We start from the raw sequence: 16771 nt of genomic DNA, 5'->3' as shown, positions 1-16771 counted from the left end.
CCTGTATTTTGGTCCCCGGGGGCCTGCAAGCGCCTGATAACTTGAGAAATTTGTGGGGATTGCATGTTGAGGCCCAGACACTTTTCTCCACAGCCCGATTGGCTAGAGCCCGTGACAACATGGGGAGGGGGCGGGGATTTGGCAAGCTAAGAGAAGGCTACCGTGAGGGCGGTGACTGGGACCAATGGGGTCCTCGGCCGCTCTTGAGGAGAGGCCTGTACTGACTCTGGTTTCTCTTCATCACGCACAAGTCTTTCGCCTTTTACTAAAGACTTCCGTGGAGAGGAACACCAATGAGTTTAAGCTATTTTTGGCAGGCTCTGCCGTATGGCTGAGCCCTTTGAGTTTGTGAAAAGTCAAACAGCTGTCGAGGTCAGGAATGGGGAGGTGGGCGGAGGTGGTGAAAAGCAGCCATTGCTCCGCTCATGTCAAAAGCAGCCAACCGCGACCAGCGAGATTTGTGCCAAGAGCCTGGCTGGAACGCCAGACACTTTGGGCCCATCGCTTCTCGGCCTTTTGGCTAAGACTGCGGTCGCCTCCTTTTGATGGTTAAATTCTTGCCTGTTGTGGCTCTGAGTTAAACCAGCTCTTGGGAGGAAATTGTCTACATTCCTTGTTTAAAGTTGTGCAACTTTTCTGTGGTTGCATATCTTAAACAAATAGGAATTCATTGGCCCAGAGAATCTCTTACCTGCGCTCTGCCGGATTCAACACCTTGTCCAGGCCAAAACTTGAAAAGGTAAGTACGTTTTTAGATTTTTTTCCTTTTTATATTTTTAATTGTATTTACTTATTTATTGTTCATTGTTTTTTTGTCCATTGTAAGTTTTTTACTGATTTTAGATCCTTTTAGCTTGTGGTGCCTCCACCATGTCGGCCACCCATGCCAACATGCGGAGGCACCACAGCGTCCGTTTTAAGTTTAAAGAAAAGGATGGAAAGCTCCTGGAGATGTCAAGGCTAGATTTCTCCAGGAAGCTAATCCAACAGGCTTTGAAATTCACAGCAAACGATTTGAATTGTATTTTGACCCTACCATTAAATAAAGGTTTTGATGTAAGCTTCCAGTCTGCGGCTATCTTGAGAGAATTTTGGACAAGATTTGAGTCTGTGAAACCCCAGTTTTCTGCATTTGTTGTTGAAAAACTGACTGATAATGCATTGAAAACAGTCATTGTCAGAATGTTTAATGAGACAGTGAATGCAGAAGACATTTGTATATGGCTGGGGAGATACTGCACTGTTAAAGGCCAGGCTACCAAAGTGAGAGATGAGGACGGCATCTGGAATTGCGCTTGGAGGGTCCCCATTCAACAATGGCAGGACCCCCAGGGCTTCCAAGGCCTGAAACATCTGCCGTCAATGATAGTTCTGGGTGAAAACAGGGGCTACATCCACTACCAAGGTCAGCCCAAGCTCTGCCGCAAGTGCGGTGAGCATGGGCACCTGGTAGAAGCGTGCACAAAAACCTTTTGCGGAAAGTGTAGAGAAATTGGGCACACTTTTGAGGAGTGCACCAATGGCAGGAAGTGCAACCTTTGTGGAGAAACAAATCATCTCTTCAGAGCTTGCCCCAAATCGTTTGCCAACAAACTAAAGGCAGCAAAAGCCAATGAACAAAATGGAGGACAAAAAGAAAAAGAGCAGGTTGAAGAGGCTGGGCAGGAAAATTCAAATCTCCCGCCAGATACTGTGATTGGAGAGGAGGGATCATGTGAGGCGGGAGAGGGGGAGGGGCCTGCAACAGCCCCATCAATGGAGAGTGGAGAGGAGGATGGGGAGATGCAGGAAGTGGGCGGAGCTAGTTCAGAAATGGAAGATTTTCAACCACCTGAAAATAGTGAGGATGCCCCCCTCCCCGATGCCCAGCAAACAAAGAGACTTGCATCGGAATTGTCCTCTGAGTCTCCTGTAGCCTCAGAGAAGAGGGGAAGAGTTGGGACTCTCTCAGACAGTTCATCTGTGGAGGAGCCCAGAGTCTTCCCCTCCAATTCACCAAATGAAGTCTCTTTCCTGACAGTAGCTCTACAATCAACCCCTAAGGACTCCAAGCTAAATGCAGCCTTGCGTCAAAGGCCAACCCCCAGAGTCCGACGGGGGAATGGAGCTCAACTCCCTCCTTCATCACCTGTTGAAGTGAAGGAGGAGCCCCGTTCACAAGAAATAGTCTAACTGCCTTTTTTTTAAAAAAAAAAAGATATTTTAGCATCTTAAACCTCTATTTAGTGTTTTTAAAATTTCATACCTGTTGTTTTTAATCATACTCATGACACTCACCTTCTCAACCATCAATGTGAGAAGTGTGAAGTCGAGAGTTAGAGCCCAGAGTGTTTTATCCTTTCTTAATTCTACAAAGTCAGATGTGTTTTTAATGCAGGAATGTGGCATACCGTTTTTAAAACACTACCGACAGTGGGAGGAGATGTGGCCACAGACATCGATATGGAGCGGATCAAACCAAAATAAGAACGATGGAGTGGCCATTTTAATAAAAAACCCTCAGGTTCTGGTGAAGGGTAGCACTGTGGTGAGAGACGGTAGGGCACTTTTAGCACACTTGACCTTTATGGGACAGGATTTTAACCTTCTCAATATTTATGGCTTTAACGACAAAAATGACAGGTATGACCTTTTAGAAGACCTGCAGTCCCACATGCTAGGGAGAGTGCCATTAGTTTTAGGAGGTGATTTTAACTGTATTTTAAGTCGAAAAGATAGAAAAAGAACAGGGGAAGATTTTAAAATTGACAAAACATCGGTTTTATTACAGGGCATATGCAGGGATTTTAAACTACAAGACTGTTTTAAAACCATGCATCCCAGAGAGGAGGGCTTCACCTGGTTCAGTGGTGATGGCACCAGAGCCTCTCGCATAGATTTTATTTTCACACGGGACTGCCCGCCGACCGATGCTAGATTGACCCCTGTTTTCTTTTCTGACCACCTGATGCTCTCCTGCACCCTTTCACTCTCTTCAGGTGTGACTTTTGGAAGTGGTCTGTGGAAACTCAACTGCTCCCTGCTTGAAGATCAACATCTAGTTCAGCAGTACAGGGAGCAGTACCGAGAGTGGCAGACCCTTCAAGACATGTACGATACACGAGCACACTGGTGGGAGATGGTGAAGGGAAAGACCCAGACTTTTTTCAGACAGGCAGGCAAAAAAAGAAAGGGCAAGGAGAACAGACGCATGATGGGACTGCAGAAGCGACTACAGCGCTATTTTAACCTCAACCAAAATGGAATGGATTTTAATGAAGAAATTAGAGAAATCAAATCAGAGATGTCGGTTTTAGCTGAAATTAAAAGCAAGGGTGTCATTTTAAGGAGCAGGGAACGGGAAATAGAGGAGGGTGAGAAGTGCACCAGGTATTTTTTTAAGAAAATTGTTAGTAAAGGGGGGACCATTTTAAAACTAAAAAAGGAAAACGGGTGCATAACAGAGAATATCGAAGAAATTAAACAGATTGTGGAAAATTTTTACGTAGAATTGTATAAAGAAAAGCCCATTAGAATAGACACCATGAATGAAGTTTTAAAATCCATCGATAAAAAAGTAAAAGACAGTGTGCTTTTAACCCAAGATTTTACCATTCTAGAGTTAAATAAATGTTTGTCAAGTTTTAAAAAAGGGAAGTCCCCAGGACAGGATGGACTTCCCTTGGAATTTTATTTGACCTTTTGGGACATTTTAGCACCTGATTTGATCGATGTTTTTAAAGACTTTGAGCACCTAGACCGACTTCCTGACAGTTTTAGAGTAGGGATAGTGACTCTACTGCACAAAAACAAAGACAAGACCGACCTGATGAACTGGAGACCTATCGCACTTTTAAACCTTGATTGTAAACTTTTTAGCAAACTTTTAGCCTCACGTATGTCCTTGTTTTTAAAGGGGGTGATTCACCCGGATCAAGGCTGTGCCATCCCAGGGAGGAAGATCACCGACAGCCTGGTACTGATCCGAGACACCATCTGTTACGCGAGAGACAGAAACATCCGGCTAGTAGTCCTAAATTTAGATTTTGAGAAAGCCTTCGATCGGGTCTCGCACCAGTACCTTTTCAAGGTACTGCAAAAAATGGGGTTCCCAGAAAGGTTTCTAGCTTGGGTGGGATTGCTGTATCGGGACATTACCAGCAAATTTGTGATTAACGGGCATTTGACAAAAGCAGTCGATATTAACTGCGGTGTCCGTCAGGGTTGTCCGTTATCTGCCCTCCTATACATAACATGTATAGAACCGCTGGCACAGATCTTGAGAAGGGATCAACGAATCAATGGGTTGGGAGTACCGGGGAGCGGGGGACTGGACACCAAGTGTATTTTATACATGGACGACGTGAACATTTTATGCACCGACCTTTTATCCGTCAACAGGACGCTGGACTTGACTGACTGGTTTGGACAGGCTTCTGGGTCAAAGTTGAACAAAAACAAGACCCAAGCCCAATTTTATGGACCGTGGACAGCGACTGAGATGACAGGACTCCCTTTGACTGTGACCCAGACTGACCAAAAAATACTGGGGATCAAATTTGACAGGGAGGGAGAAGGAACAACAAATTGGCCAGACGTGGTAGGGAAAGTAAAACAAAGACTAGGATATTGGGGACTTAGAGGACTGACTATTGAAGGAAAGGTTTTAATCATCAAAGCGGTGATTTTACCTTTGCTTTTACTCATCAGTTCTGTTTTTATCCCACCTAGGAGAGTGCTTTTAGATCTGGAGCGAGCCATCTTTTATTTCCTGTGGGGCTCCAAGTGGGAGAGACTGAGGAGGGAGGTCATGAAAAGGCCAAAAGAGAAAGGAGGAAAAGGAGTGCCTGACCTGTACTTGTTTTTAGGAAGCCGATACACCGCACTACACCTCAAACAAGCCACAGACCCATCCGGAAACCCCAAAACTACAGCCATGACACGTTTCTGGATGGGATCGTACCTCAGACGATTGAAGATTTTACCTACAGATCTTAAAGTACCCGTGTCTTTTAGCCTGCCACCAGCCTATGCTTTTATCCCGACGTTTTTAAAGCATTTTAAACTGGAGCAGGAGGAGCTGCATATTTTAACCAACCACCGTTCTCTGATCTCTGTTGTGCAGGAGCAGGAGCCAGTGAGTCCAGTGCGCGGGCTCGCATTTGGCGAGCCCTCAACAGTTTGGCGCAACGTGAACCATTCCGCTCTTCCAAACAGACTCCGGGACCTGTCATGGATGGTGGCTCATGAGATTCTCCCAGTCAGGTCCGTCATGCACTCCCGGGGCATGTCAACACGCTCAACCTGCCCCCGACCCGGTTGTGGCGCGCCAGAGTCGGTGAGGCATTTGCTCTGGGAGTGCAGCGCTGCCGTAGACCAGTGGGCAATGGCCGGCTCCTTGCAATTCCCGTACTTGCCAGCAAGGGAGGTCCTTACAGCACAACTGGTGCTGTATGGGGTGAGCCAAAAAACACTGAAGAACGATGACTTTGCCCAGATGTGGCTCACCCTAGCCGCCATCAAAGACGCCATATGGACCTCCAGAAACTTGCTGGTAAGGAAGCACATGCAGATCCCCCCCGTGGCTGTGATCCGGATGGCTGTAGGCGGCAGGCCTAGGACACAGCCACAAAGAAGCATCGCCTCTGTGCCCATTCGGACGAAGGAGCCGGAGCCACACATGAAAAGGTCAAAGCAGCGGCGGCCTGGCTCTCCGGGTGAGGCAGGTGGGAAGGAGCAACAGGGTGAGGATCTCCTCTGAGCACCACGACAGGATCCCGAGAGACCAAATGTTTGGGGGAGCGGAATGAGTGACCCTGGGTAGGGACTCATTCTGCTCCTGCACAAAATTAGAAAGAAGAGAAGTTTTAAACCAATGCACTCCCTTTTTAAAGATTTGGGACACTCCATGGTTTTCATTTGTGAGATGGATTTTATGTTTGACAACATGTAAAACCCCTTGAAATATTTGTTTTTAATGTTTTAAAAAAAAAAAACAAACAAACAATGGTTTTACAACTATTTATCATATTGTTGTGATTATAATGTACCCTTTGTATCTCAAGATGTAAACCTTCTTTGAAAAAAACTTGAAATGAGTGTCAATAAATCTTTTCGAAAAAAAAAAAAAAAAATCTGTTCTTATCAGTTTAATATCTGATATGTCCTCTACCCGAGGACAAACATATTAAACGGATTTTTAGAACTGGGAGCTGAAAAAGGGGCTTGCTCCGTTCACTCCACGCATCGACCTGGCATTGCAGTGCCGCCGGGAACGGTGCACCCTTCTCTGGCCGTGTGGAAAAGCAAGCAAGCAAGCAAGCAAGCAAGCAAACAATGACGCAAACGTACAGTTTCAAATGCCCCTCTGGCAGTGGCTGGAGGAAGGTGAGTCAACCTGCCCCACAGCTGATATCCCTCACGCGCCCTGGAAGGGCTGCTAGCCTCCAATCAACCCCGCATTTTCCCTGTATTTTGGTCCCCGGGGGCCTGCAAGCGCCTGATAACTTGAGAAATTTGTGGGGATTGCATGTTGAGGCCCAGACACTTTTCTCCACAGCCCGATTGGCTAGAGCCCGTGACAACATGGGGAGGGGGCGGGGATTTGGCAAGCTAAGAGAAGGCTACCGTGAGGGCGGTGACTGGGACCAATGGGGTCCTCGGCCGCTCTTGAGGAGAGGCCTGTACTGACTCTGGTTTCTCTTCATCACGCACAAGTCTTTCGCCTTTTACTAAAGACTTCCGTGGAGAGGAACACCAATGAGTTTAAGCTATTTTTGGCAGGCTCTGCCGTATGGCTGAGCCCTTTGAGTTTGTGAAAAGTCAAACAGCTGTCGAGGTCAGGAATGGGGAGGTGGGCGGAGGTGGTGAAAAGCAGCCATTGCTCCGCTCATGTCAAAAGCAGCCAACCGCGACCAGCGAGATTTGTGCCAAGAGCCTGGCTGGAACGCCAGACACTTTGGGCCCATCGCTTCTCGGCCTTTTGGCTAAGACTGCGGTCGCCTCCTTTTGATGGTTAAATTCTTGCCTGTTGTGGCTCTGAGTTAAACCAGCTCTTGGGAGGAAATTGTCTACATTCCTTGTTTAAAGTTGTGCAACTTTTCTGTGGTTGCATATCTTAAACAAATAGGAATTCATTGGCCCAGAGAATCTCTTACCTGCGCTCTGCCGGATTCAACACCTTGTCCAGGCCAAAACTTGAAAAGGTAAGTACGTTTTTAGATTTTTTTCCTTTTTATATTTTTAATTGTATTTACTTATTTATTGTTCATTGTTTTTTTGTCCATTGTAAGTTTTTTACTGATTTTAGATCCTTTTAGCTTGTGGTGCCTCCACCATGTCGGCCACCCATGCCAACATGCGGAGGCACCACAGCGTCCGTTTTAAGTTTAAAGAAAAGGATGGAAAGCTCCTGGAGATGTCAAGGCTAGATTTCTCCAGGAAGCTAATCCAACAGGCTTTGAAATTCACAGCAAACGATTTGAATTGTATTTTGACCCTACCATTAAACAAAGGTTTTGATGTAAGCTTCCAGTCTGCGGCTATCTTGAGAGAATTTTGGACAAGATTTGAGTCTGTGAAACCCCAGTTTTCTGCATTTGTTGTTGAAAAACTGACTGATAATGCATTGAAAACAGTCATTGTCAGAATGTTTAATGAGACAGTGAATGCAGAAGACATTTGTATATGGCTGGGGAGATACTGCACTGTTAAAGGCCAGGCTACCAAAGTGAGAGATGAGGACGGCATCTGGAATTGCGCTTGGAGGGTCCCCATTCAACAATGGCAGGACCCCCAGGGCTTCCAAGGCCTGAAACATCTGCCGTCAATGATAGTTCTGGGTGAAAACAGGGGCTACATCCACTACCAAGGTCAGCCCAAGCTCTGCCGCAAGTGCGGTGAGCATGGGCACCTGGTAGAAGCGTGCGCAAAAACCTTTTGCGGAAAGTGTAGAGAAATTGGGCACACTTTTGAGGAGTGCACCAATGGCAGGAAGTGCAACCTTTGTGGAGAAACAAATCATCTCTTCAGAGCTTGCCCCAAATCGTTTGCCAACAAACTAAAGGCAGCAAAAGCCAATGAACAAAATGGAGGACAAAAAGAAAAAGAGCAGGTTGAAGAGGCTGGGCAGGAAAATTCAAATCTCCCGCCAGATACTGTGATTGGAGAGGAGGGATCATGTGAGGCGGGAGAGGGGGAGGGGCCTGCAACAGCCCCATCAATGGAGAGTGGAGAGGAGGATGGGGAGATGCAGGAAGTGGGCGGAGCTAGTTCAGAAATGGAAGATTTTCAACCACCTGAAAATAGTGAGGATGCCCCCCTCCCCGATGCCCAGCAAACAAAGAGACTTGCATCGGAATTGTCCTCTGAGTCTCCTGTAGCCTCAGAGAAGAGGGGAAGAGTTGGGACTCTCTCAGACAGTTCATCTGTGGAGGAGCCCAGAGTCTTCCCCTCCAATTCACCAAATGAAGTCTCTTTCCTGACAGTAGCTCTACAATCAACCCCTAAGGACTCCAAGCTAAATGCAGCCTTGCGTCAAAGGCCAACCCCCAGAGTCCGACGGGGGAATGGAGCTCAACTCCCTCCTTCATCACCTGTTGAAGTGAAGGAGGAGCCCCGTTCACAAGAAATAGTCTAACTGCCTTTTTTTTAAAAAAAAAAAGATATTTTAGCATCTTAAACCTCTATTTAGTGTTTTTAAAATTTCATACCTGTTGTTTTTAATCATACTCATGACACTCACCTTCTCAACCATCAATGTGAGAAGTGTGAAGTCGAGAGTTAGAGCCCAGAGTGTTTTATCCTTTCTTAAATCTACAAAGTCAGATGTGTTTTTAATGCAGGAATGTGGCATACCGTTTTTAAAACACTACCGACAGTGGGAGGAGATGTGGCCACAGACATCGATATGGAGCGGATCAAACCAAAATAAGAACGATGGAGTGGCCATTTTAATAAAAAACCCTCAGGTTCTGGTGAAGGGTAGCACTGTGGTGAGAGACGGTAGGGCACTTTTAGCACACTTGACCTTTATGGGACAGGATTTTAACCTTCTCAATATTTATGGCTTTAACGACAAAAATGACAGGTATGACCTTTTAGAAGACCTGCAGTCCCACATGCTAGGGAGAGTGCCATTAGTTTTAGGAGGTGATTTTAACTGTATTTTAAGTCGAAAAGATAGAAAAAGAACAGGGGAAGATTTTAAAATTGACAAAACATCGGTTTTATTACAGGGCATATGCAGGGATTTTAAACTACAAGACTGTTTTAAAACCATGCATCCCAGAGAGGAGGGCTTCACCTGGTTCAGTGGTGATGGCACCAGAGCCTCTCGCATAGATTTTATTTTCACACGGGACTGCCCGCCGACCGATGCTAGATTGACCCCTGTTTTCTTTTCTGACCACCTGATGCTCTCCTGCACCCTTTCACTCTCTTCAGGTGTGACTTTTGGAAGTGGTCTGTGGAAACTCAACTGCTCCCTGCTTGAAGATCAACATCTAGTTCAGCAGTACAGGGAGCAGTACCGAGAGTGGCAGACCCTTCAAGACATGTACGATACACGAGCACACTGGTGGGAGATGGTGAAGGGAAAGACCCAGACTTTTTTCAGACAGGCAGGCAAAAAAAGAAAGGGCAAGGAGAACAGACGCATGATGGGACTGCAGAAGCGACTACAGCGCTATTTTAACCTCAACCAAAATGGAATGGATTTTAATGAAGAAATTAGAGAAATCAAATCAGAGATGTCGGTTTTAGCTGAAATTAAAAGCAAGGGTGTCATTTTAAGGAGCAGGGAACGGGAAATAGAGGAGGGTGAGAAGTGCACCAGGTATTTTTTTAAGAAAATTGTTAGTAAAGGGGGGACCATTTTAAAACTAAAAAAGGAAAACGGGTGCATAACAGAGAATATCGAAGAAATTAAACAGATTGTGGAAAATTTTTACGTAGAATTGTATAAAGAAAAGCCCATTAGAATAGACACCATGAATGAAGTTTTAAAATCCATCGATAAAAAAGTAAAAGACAGTGTGCTTTTAACCCAAGATTTTACCATTCTAGAGTTAAATAAATGTTTGTCAAGTTTTAAAAAAGGGAAGTCCCCAGGACAGGATGGACTTCCCTTGGAATTTTATTTGACCTTTTGGGACATTTTAGCACCTGATTTGATCGATGTTTTTAAAGACTTTGAGCACCTAGACCGACTTCCTGACAGTTTTAGAGTAGGGATAGTGACTCTACTGCACAAAAACAAAGACAAGACCGACCTGATGAACTGGAGACCTATCGCACTTTTAAACCTTGATTGTAAACTTTTTAGCAAACTTTTAGCCTCACGTATGTCCTTGTTTTTAAAGGGGGTGATTCACCCGGATCAAGGCTGTGCCATCCCAGGGAGGAAGATCACCGACAGCCTGGTACTGATCCGAGACACCATCTGTTACGCGAGAGACAGAAACATCCGGCTAGTAGTCCTAAATTTAGATTTTGAGAAAGCCTTCGATCGGGTCTCGCACCAGTACCTTTTCAAGGTACTGCAAAAAATGGGGTTCCCAGAAAGGTTTCTAGCTTGGGTGGGATTGCTGTATCGGGACATTACCAGCAAATTTGTGATTAACGGGCATTTGACAAAAGCAGTCGATATTAACTGCGGTGTCCGTCAGGGTTGTCCGTTATCTGCCCTCCTATACATAACATGTATAGAACCGCTGGCACAGATCTTGAGAAGGGATCAACGAATCAATGGGTTGGGAGTACCGGGGAGCGGGGGACTGGACACCAAGTGTATTTTATACATGGACGACGTGAACATTTTATGCACCGACCTTTTATCCGTCAACAGGACGCTGGACTTGACTGACTGGTTTGGACAGGCTTCTGGGTCAAAGTTGAACAAAAACAAGACCCAAGCCCAATTTTATGGACCGTGGACAGCGACTGAGATGACAGGACTCCCTTTGACTGTGACCCAGACTGACCAAAAAATACTGGGGATCAAATTTGACAGGGAGGGAGAAGGAACAACAAATTGGCCAGACGTGGTAGGGAAAGTAAAACAAAGACTAGGATATTGGGGACTTAGAGGACTGACTATTGAAGGAAAGGTTTTAATCATCAAAGCGGTGATTTTACCTTTGCTTTTACTCATCAGTTCTGTTTTTATCCCACCTAGGAGAGTGCTTTTAGATCTGGAGCGAGCCATCTTTTATTTCCTGTGGGGCTCCAAGTGGGAGAGACTGAGGAGGGAGGTCATGAAAAGGCCAAAAGAGAAAGGAGGAAAAGGAGTGCCTGACCTGTACTTGTTTTTAGGAAGCCGATACACCGCACTACACCTCAAACAAGCCACAGACCCATCCGGAAACCCCAAAACTACAGCCATGACACGTTTCTGGATGGGATCGTACCTCAGACGATTGAAGATTTTACCTACAGATCTTAAAGTACCCGTGTCTTTTAGCCTGCCACCAGCCTATGCTTTTATCCCGACGTTTTTAAAGCATTTTAAACTGGAGCAGGAGGAGCTGCATATTTTAACCAACCACCGTTCTCTGATCTCTGTTGTGCAGGAGCAGGAGCCAGTGAGTCCAGTGCGCGGGCTCGCATTTGGCGAGCCCTCAACAGTTTGGCGCAACGTGAACCATTCCGCTCTTCCAAACAGACTCCGGGACCTGTCATGGATGGTGGCTCATGAGATTCTCCCAGTCAGGTCCGTCATGCACTCCCGGGGCATGTCAACACGCTCAACCTGCCCCCGACCCGGTTGTGGCGCGCCAGAGTCGGTGAGGCATTTGCTCTGGGAGTGCAGCGCTGCCGTAGACCAGTGGGCAATGGCCGGCTCCTTGCAATTCCCGTACTTGCCAGCAAGGGAGGTCCTTACAGCACAACTGGTGCTGTATGGGGTGAGCCAAAAAACACTGAAGAACGATGACTTTGCCCAGATGTGGCTCACCCTAGCCGCCATCAAAGACGCCATATGGACCTCCAGAAACTTGCTGGTAAGGAAGCACATGCAGATCCCCCCCGTGGCTGTGATCCGGATGGCTGTAGGCGGCAGGCCTAGGACACAGCCACAAAGAAGCATCGCCTCTGTGCCCATTCGGACGAAGGAGCCGGAGCCACACATGAAAAGGTCAAAGCAGCGGCGGCCTGGCTCTCCGGGTGAGGCAGGTGGGAAGGAGCAACAGGGTGAGGATCTCCTCTGAGCACCACGACAGGATCCCGAGAGACCAAATGTTTGGGGGAGCGGAATGAGTGACCCTGGGTAGGGACTCATTCTGCTCCTGCACAAAATTAGAAAGAAGAGAAGTTTTAAACCAATGCACTCCCTTTTTAAAGATTTGGGACACTCCATGGTTTTCATTTGTGAGATGGATTTTATGTTTGACAACATGTAAAACCCCTTGAAATATTTGTTTTTAATGTTTAAAAAAAAAAAAAAAAACAAACAAACAATGGTTTTACAACTATTTATCATATTGTTGTGATTATAATGTACCCTTTGTATCTCAAGATGTAAACCTTCTTTGAAAAAACTTGAAATGAGTGTCAATAAATCTTTTCGAAAGAAAAAATCTGTTCTTATCAGTTTAATATCTGATATGTCCTCTACCCGAGGACAAACATATTAAACGGATTTTTAGAACTGGGAGCTGAAAAAGGGGCTTGCTCCGTTCACTCCACGCATCGACCTGGCATTGCAGTGCCGCCGGGAACGGTGCACCCTTCTCTGGCCGTGTGGAAAAGCAAGCAAGCAAGCAAGCAAGCAAGCAAGCAAGCAAACAATGACGCAAACGTACAGTTTCAAATGCCCCTCTGGCAGTGGCTGGAGGAAGGTGAGTCAACCTGCCCCACAGCTGATATCCCTCACGCGCCCTGGAAGGGCTGCTAGCCTCCAATCAACCCCGCATTTTCCCTGTATTTTGGTCCCCGGGGGCCTGCAAGCGCCTGATAACTTGAGAAATTTGTGGGGATTGCATGTTGAGGCCCAGACACTTTTCTCCACAGCCCGATTGGCTAGAGCCCGTGACAACATGGGGAGGGGGCGGGGATTTGGCAAGCTAAGAGAAGGCTACCGTGAGGGCGGTGACTGGGACCAATGGGGTCCTCGGCCGCTCTTGAGGAGAGGCCTGTACTGACTCTGGTTTCTCTTCATCACGCACAAGTCTTTCGCCTTTTACTAAAGACTTCCGTGGAGAGGAACACCAATGAGTTTAAGCTATTTTTGGCAGGCTCTGCCGTATGGCTGAGCCCTTTGAGTTTGTGAAAAGTCAAACAGCTGTCGAGGTCAGGAATGGGGAGGTGGGCGGAGGTGGTGAAAAGCAGCCATTGCTCCGCTCATGTCAAAAGCAGCCAACCGCGACCAGCGAGATTTGTGCCAAGAGCCTGGCTGGAACGCCAGACACTTTGGGCCCATCGCTTCTCGGCCTTTTGGCTAAGATCAAGTGTAGTATCTGTTCTTATCAGTTTAATATCTGATATGTCCTCTACCCGAGGACAAACATATTAAACTGATTTTTAGAACTGGGAGCTGAAAAAGGGGCTTGCTCCGTTCACTCCACGCATCGACCTGGCATTGCAGTGCCGCCGGGAACGGTGCACCCTTCTCTGGCTGTGTGGAAAAGCAAGCAAGCAAGCAAGCAAGCAAACAATGACGCAAACGTACAGTTTCAAATGCCCCTCTGGCAGTGGCTGGAGGAAGGTGAGTCAACCTGCCCCACAGCTGATATCCCTCACGCGCCCTGGAAGGGCTGCTAGCCTCCAATCAACCCCGCATTTTCCCTGTATTTTGGTCCCCGGGGGCCTGCAAGCGCCTGATAACTTGAGAAATTTGTGGGGATTGCATGTTGAGGCCCAGACACTTTTCTCCACAGCCCGATTGGCTAGAGCCCGTGACAACATGGGGAGGGGGCGGGGATTTGGCAAGCTAAGAGAAGGCTACCGTGAGGGCGGTGACTGGGACCAATGGGGTCCTCGGCCGCTCTTGAGGAGAGGCCTGTACTGACTCTGGTTTCTCTTCATCACGCACAAGTCTTTCGCCTTTTACTAAAGATTTCCGTGGAGAGGAACACCAATGAGTTTAAGCTATTTTTGGCAGGCTCTGCCGTATGGCTGAGCCCTTTGAGTTTGTGAAAAGTCAAACAGCTGTCGAGGTCAGGAATGGGGAGGTGGGCGGAGGTGGTGAAAAGCAGCCATTGCTCCGCTCATGTCAAAAGCAGCCAACCGCGACCAGCGAGATTTGTGCCAAGAGCCTGGCTGGAACGCCAGACACTTTGGGCCCATCGCTTCTCGGCCTTTTGGCTAAGATCAAGTGTAGTATCTGTTCTTATCAGTTTAATATCTGATATGTCCTCTACCCGAGGACAAACATATTAAACGGATTTTTAGAACTGGGAGCTGAAAAAGGGGCTTGCTCCGTTCACTCCACGCATCGACCTGGCATTGCAGTGCCGCCGGGAACGGTGCACCCTTCTCTGGCCGTGTGGAAAAGCAAGCAAGCAAGCAAGCAAGCAATGACGCAAACGTACAGTTTCAAATGCCCCTCTGGCAGTGGCTGGAGGAAGGTGAGTCAACCTGCCCCACAGCTGATATCCCTCACGCGCCCTGGAAGGGCTGCTAGCCTCCAATCAACCCCGCATTTTCCCTGTATTTTGGTCCCCGGGGGCCTGCAAGCGCCTGATAACTTGAGAAATTTGTGGGGATTGCATGTTGAGGCCCAGACACTTTTCTCCACAGCCCGATTGGCTAGAGCCCGTGACAACATGGGGAGGGGGCGGGGATTTGGCAAGCTAAGAGAAGGCTACCGTGAGGGCGGTGACTGGGACCAATGGGGTCCTCGGCCGCTCTTGAGGAGAGGCCTGTACTGACTCTGGTTTCTCTTCATCACGCACAAGTCTTTCGCCTTTTACTAAAGACTTCCGTGGAGAGGAACACCAATGAGTTTAAGCTATTTTTGGCAGGCTCTGCCGTATGGCTGAGCCCTTTGAGTTTGTGAAAAGTCAAACAGCTGTCGAGGTCAGGAATGGGGAGGTGGGCGGAGGTGGTGAAAAGCAGCCATTGCTCCGCTCATGTCAAAAGCAGCCAACCGCGACCAGCGAGATTTGTGCCAAGAGCCTGGCTGGAACGCCAGACACTTTGGGCCCATCGCTTCTCGGCCTTTTGGCTAAGATCAAGTGTAGTATCTGTTCTTATCAGTTTAATATCTGATATGTCCTCTACCCGAGGACAAACATATTAAACGGATTTTTAGAACTGGGAGCTGAAAAAGGGGCTTGCTCCGTTCACTCCACGCATCGACCTGGCATTGCAGTGCCGCCGGGAACGGTGCACCCTTCTCTGGCCGTGTGGAAAAGCAAGCAAGCAAGCAAGCAAGCAAACAATGACGCAAACGTACAGTTTCAAATGCCCCTCTGGCAGTGGCTGGAGGAAGGTGAGTCAACCTGCCCCACAGCTGATATCCCTCACGCGCCCTGGAAGGGCTGCTAGCCTCCAATCAACCCCGCATTTTCCCTGTATTTTGGTCCCCGGGGGCCTGCAAGCGCCTGATAACTTGAGAAATTTGTGGGGATTGCATGTTGAGGCCCAGACACTTTTCTCCACAGCCCGATTGGCTAGAGCCCGTGACAACATGGGGAGGGGGCGGGGATTTGGCAAGCTAAGAGAAGGCTACCGTGAGGGCGGTGACTGGGACCAATGGGGTCCTCGGCCGCTCTTGAGGAGAGGCCTGTACTGACTCTGGTTTCTCTTCATCACGCACAAGTCTTTCGCCTTTTACTAAAGACTTCCGTGGAGAGGAACACCAATGAGTTTAAGCTATTTTTGGCAGGCTCTGCCGTATGGCTGAGCCCCTTGAGTTTGTGAAAAGTCAAACAGCTGTCGAGGTCAGGAATGGGGAGGTGGGCGGAGGTGGTGAAAAGCAGCCATTGCTCCGCTCATGTCAAAAGCAGCCAACCGCGACCAGCGAGATTTGTGCCAAGAGCCTGGCTGGAACGCCAGACACTTTGGGCCCATCGCTTCTCGGCCTTTTGGCTAAGATCAAGTGTAGTATCTGTTCTTATCAGTTTAATATCTGATATGTCCTCTACCCGAGGACAAACATATTAAACGGATTTTTAGAACTGGGAGCTGAAAAAGGGGCTTGCTCCGTTCACTCCACGCATCGACCTGGCATTGCAGTGCCGCCGGGAACGGTGCACCCTTCTCTGGCCGCGTGGAAAAGCAAGCAAGCAAGCAAGCAAGCAAACAATGACGCAAACGTACAGTTTCAAATGCCCCTCTGGCAGTGGCTGGAGGAAGGTGAGTCAACCTGCCCCACAGCTGATATCCCTCACGCGCCCTGGAAGGGCTGCTAGCCTCCAATCAACCCCGCATTTTCCCTGTATTTTGGTCCCCGGGGGCCTGCAAGCGCCTGATAACTTGAGAAATTTGTGGGGATTGCATGTTGAGGCCCAGACACTTTTCTCCACAGCCCGATTGGCTAGAGCCCGTGACAACATGGGGAGGGGGCGGGGATTTGGCAAGCTAAGAGAAGGCTACCGTGAGGGCGGTGACTGGGACCAATGGGGTCCTCGGCCGCTCTTGAGGAGAGGCCTGTACTGACTCTGGTTTCTCTTCATCACGCACAAGTCTTTCGCCTTTTACTAAAGACTTCCGTGGAGAGGAACACCAATGAGTTTAAGCTATTTTTGGCAGGCTCTGCCGTATGGCTGAGCCCTTTGAGTTTGTGAAAAGTCAAACAGCTGTCGAGGTCAGGAATGGGGAGGTGGGCGGAGGTGGTGAAAAGCAGCCATTG

At 47.9% G+C, this 16771-nt stretch overlaps 12 non-coding genes and 1 pseudogene across 12 annotated transcripts; all 13 read left to right on the top strand.

Annotated features, from left to right (window-relative positions):
• The first annotated feature begins 221 nt into the window (after positions 1-221).
• On the top strand, positions 222-336 carry LOC139619086 (U5 spliceosomal RNA). Its single transcript, XR_011690091.1, has one exon. It is a non-coding gene; the product is annotated as a U5 spliceosomal RNA (small nuclear RNA).
• A 5749-nt stretch (positions 337-6085) lies between these two features.
• On the top strand, positions 6086-6267 carry LOC139619671 (U2 spliceosomal RNA). Its single transcript, XR_011690653.1, has one exon. It is a non-coding gene; the product is annotated as a U2 spliceosomal RNA (small nuclear RNA).
• A 399-nt stretch (positions 6268-6666) lies between these two features.
• Positions 6667-6781, top strand: LOC139619085 (U5 spliceosomal RNA). Its single transcript, XR_011690090.1, has one exon. It is a non-coding gene; the product is annotated as a U5 spliceosomal RNA (small nuclear RNA).
• A 5752-nt stretch (positions 6782-12533) lies between these two features.
• LOC139619796 (U2 spliceosomal RNA) lies at positions 12534-12708 on the top strand (annotated as a pseudogene).
• Positions 12709-13115: 407 nt separating this feature from the next.
• LOC139619084 (U5 spliceosomal RNA) lies at positions 13116-13230 on the top strand. Its single transcript, XR_011690089.1, has one exon. It is a non-coding gene; the product is annotated as a U5 spliceosomal RNA (small nuclear RNA).
• Positions 13231-13394: 164 nt separating this feature from the next.
• Positions 13395-13586, top strand: LOC139619782 (U2 spliceosomal RNA). The gene has a single exon (XR_011690672.1). It is a non-coding gene; the product is annotated as a U2 spliceosomal RNA (small nuclear RNA).
• A 395-nt stretch (positions 13587-13981) lies between these two features.
• LOC139619351 (U5 spliceosomal RNA) lies at positions 13982-14096 on the top strand. The gene has a single exon (XR_011690350.1). It is a non-coding gene; the product is annotated as a U5 spliceosomal RNA (small nuclear RNA).
• A 164-nt stretch (positions 14097-14260) lies between these two features.
• LOC139619485 (U2 spliceosomal RNA) lies at positions 14261-14452 on the top strand. Its single transcript, XR_011690478.1, has one exon. It is a non-coding gene; the product is annotated as a U2 spliceosomal RNA (small nuclear RNA).
• Positions 14453-14843: 391 nt separating this feature from the next.
• LOC139619083 (U5 spliceosomal RNA) lies at positions 14844-14958 on the top strand. The gene has a single exon (XR_011690088.1). It is a non-coding gene; the product is annotated as a U5 spliceosomal RNA (small nuclear RNA).
• Positions 14959-15122: 164 nt separating this feature from the next.
• Positions 15123-15314, top strand: LOC139619484 (U2 spliceosomal RNA). The gene has a single exon (XR_011690477.1). It is a non-coding gene; the product is annotated as a U2 spliceosomal RNA (small nuclear RNA).
• Positions 15315-15709: 395 nt separating this feature from the next.
• LOC139619082 (U5 spliceosomal RNA) lies at positions 15710-15824 on the top strand. The gene has a single exon (XR_011690087.1). It is a non-coding gene; the product is annotated as a U5 spliceosomal RNA (small nuclear RNA).
• Positions 15825-15988: 164 nt separating this feature from the next.
• Positions 15989-16180, top strand: LOC139619483 (U2 spliceosomal RNA). The gene has a single exon (XR_011690476.1). It is a non-coding gene; the product is annotated as a U2 spliceosomal RNA (small nuclear RNA).
• Positions 16181-16575: 395 nt separating this feature from the next.
• LOC139619081 (U5 spliceosomal RNA) lies at positions 16576-16690 on the top strand. Its single transcript, XR_011690086.1, has one exon. It is a non-coding gene; the product is annotated as a U5 spliceosomal RNA (small nuclear RNA).
• The last annotated feature ends 81 nt before the right edge of the window (positions 16691-16771 follow it).

Source organism: Trachinotus anak, unplaced genomic scaffold (genome assembly GCF_046630095.1).
Source record: "Trachinotus anak isolate AG129_WGS33_773 ecotype Australia unplaced genomic scaffold, CSIRO_AGI_Tana_v1 ptg000003l, whole genome shotgun sequence".
Lineage (NCBI taxonomy): Eukaryota > Metazoa > Chordata > Actinopteri > Carangiformes > Carangidae > Trachinotus > Trachinotus anak.
This window is presented reverse-complemented; position numbering and strand designations above follow the sequence as displayed.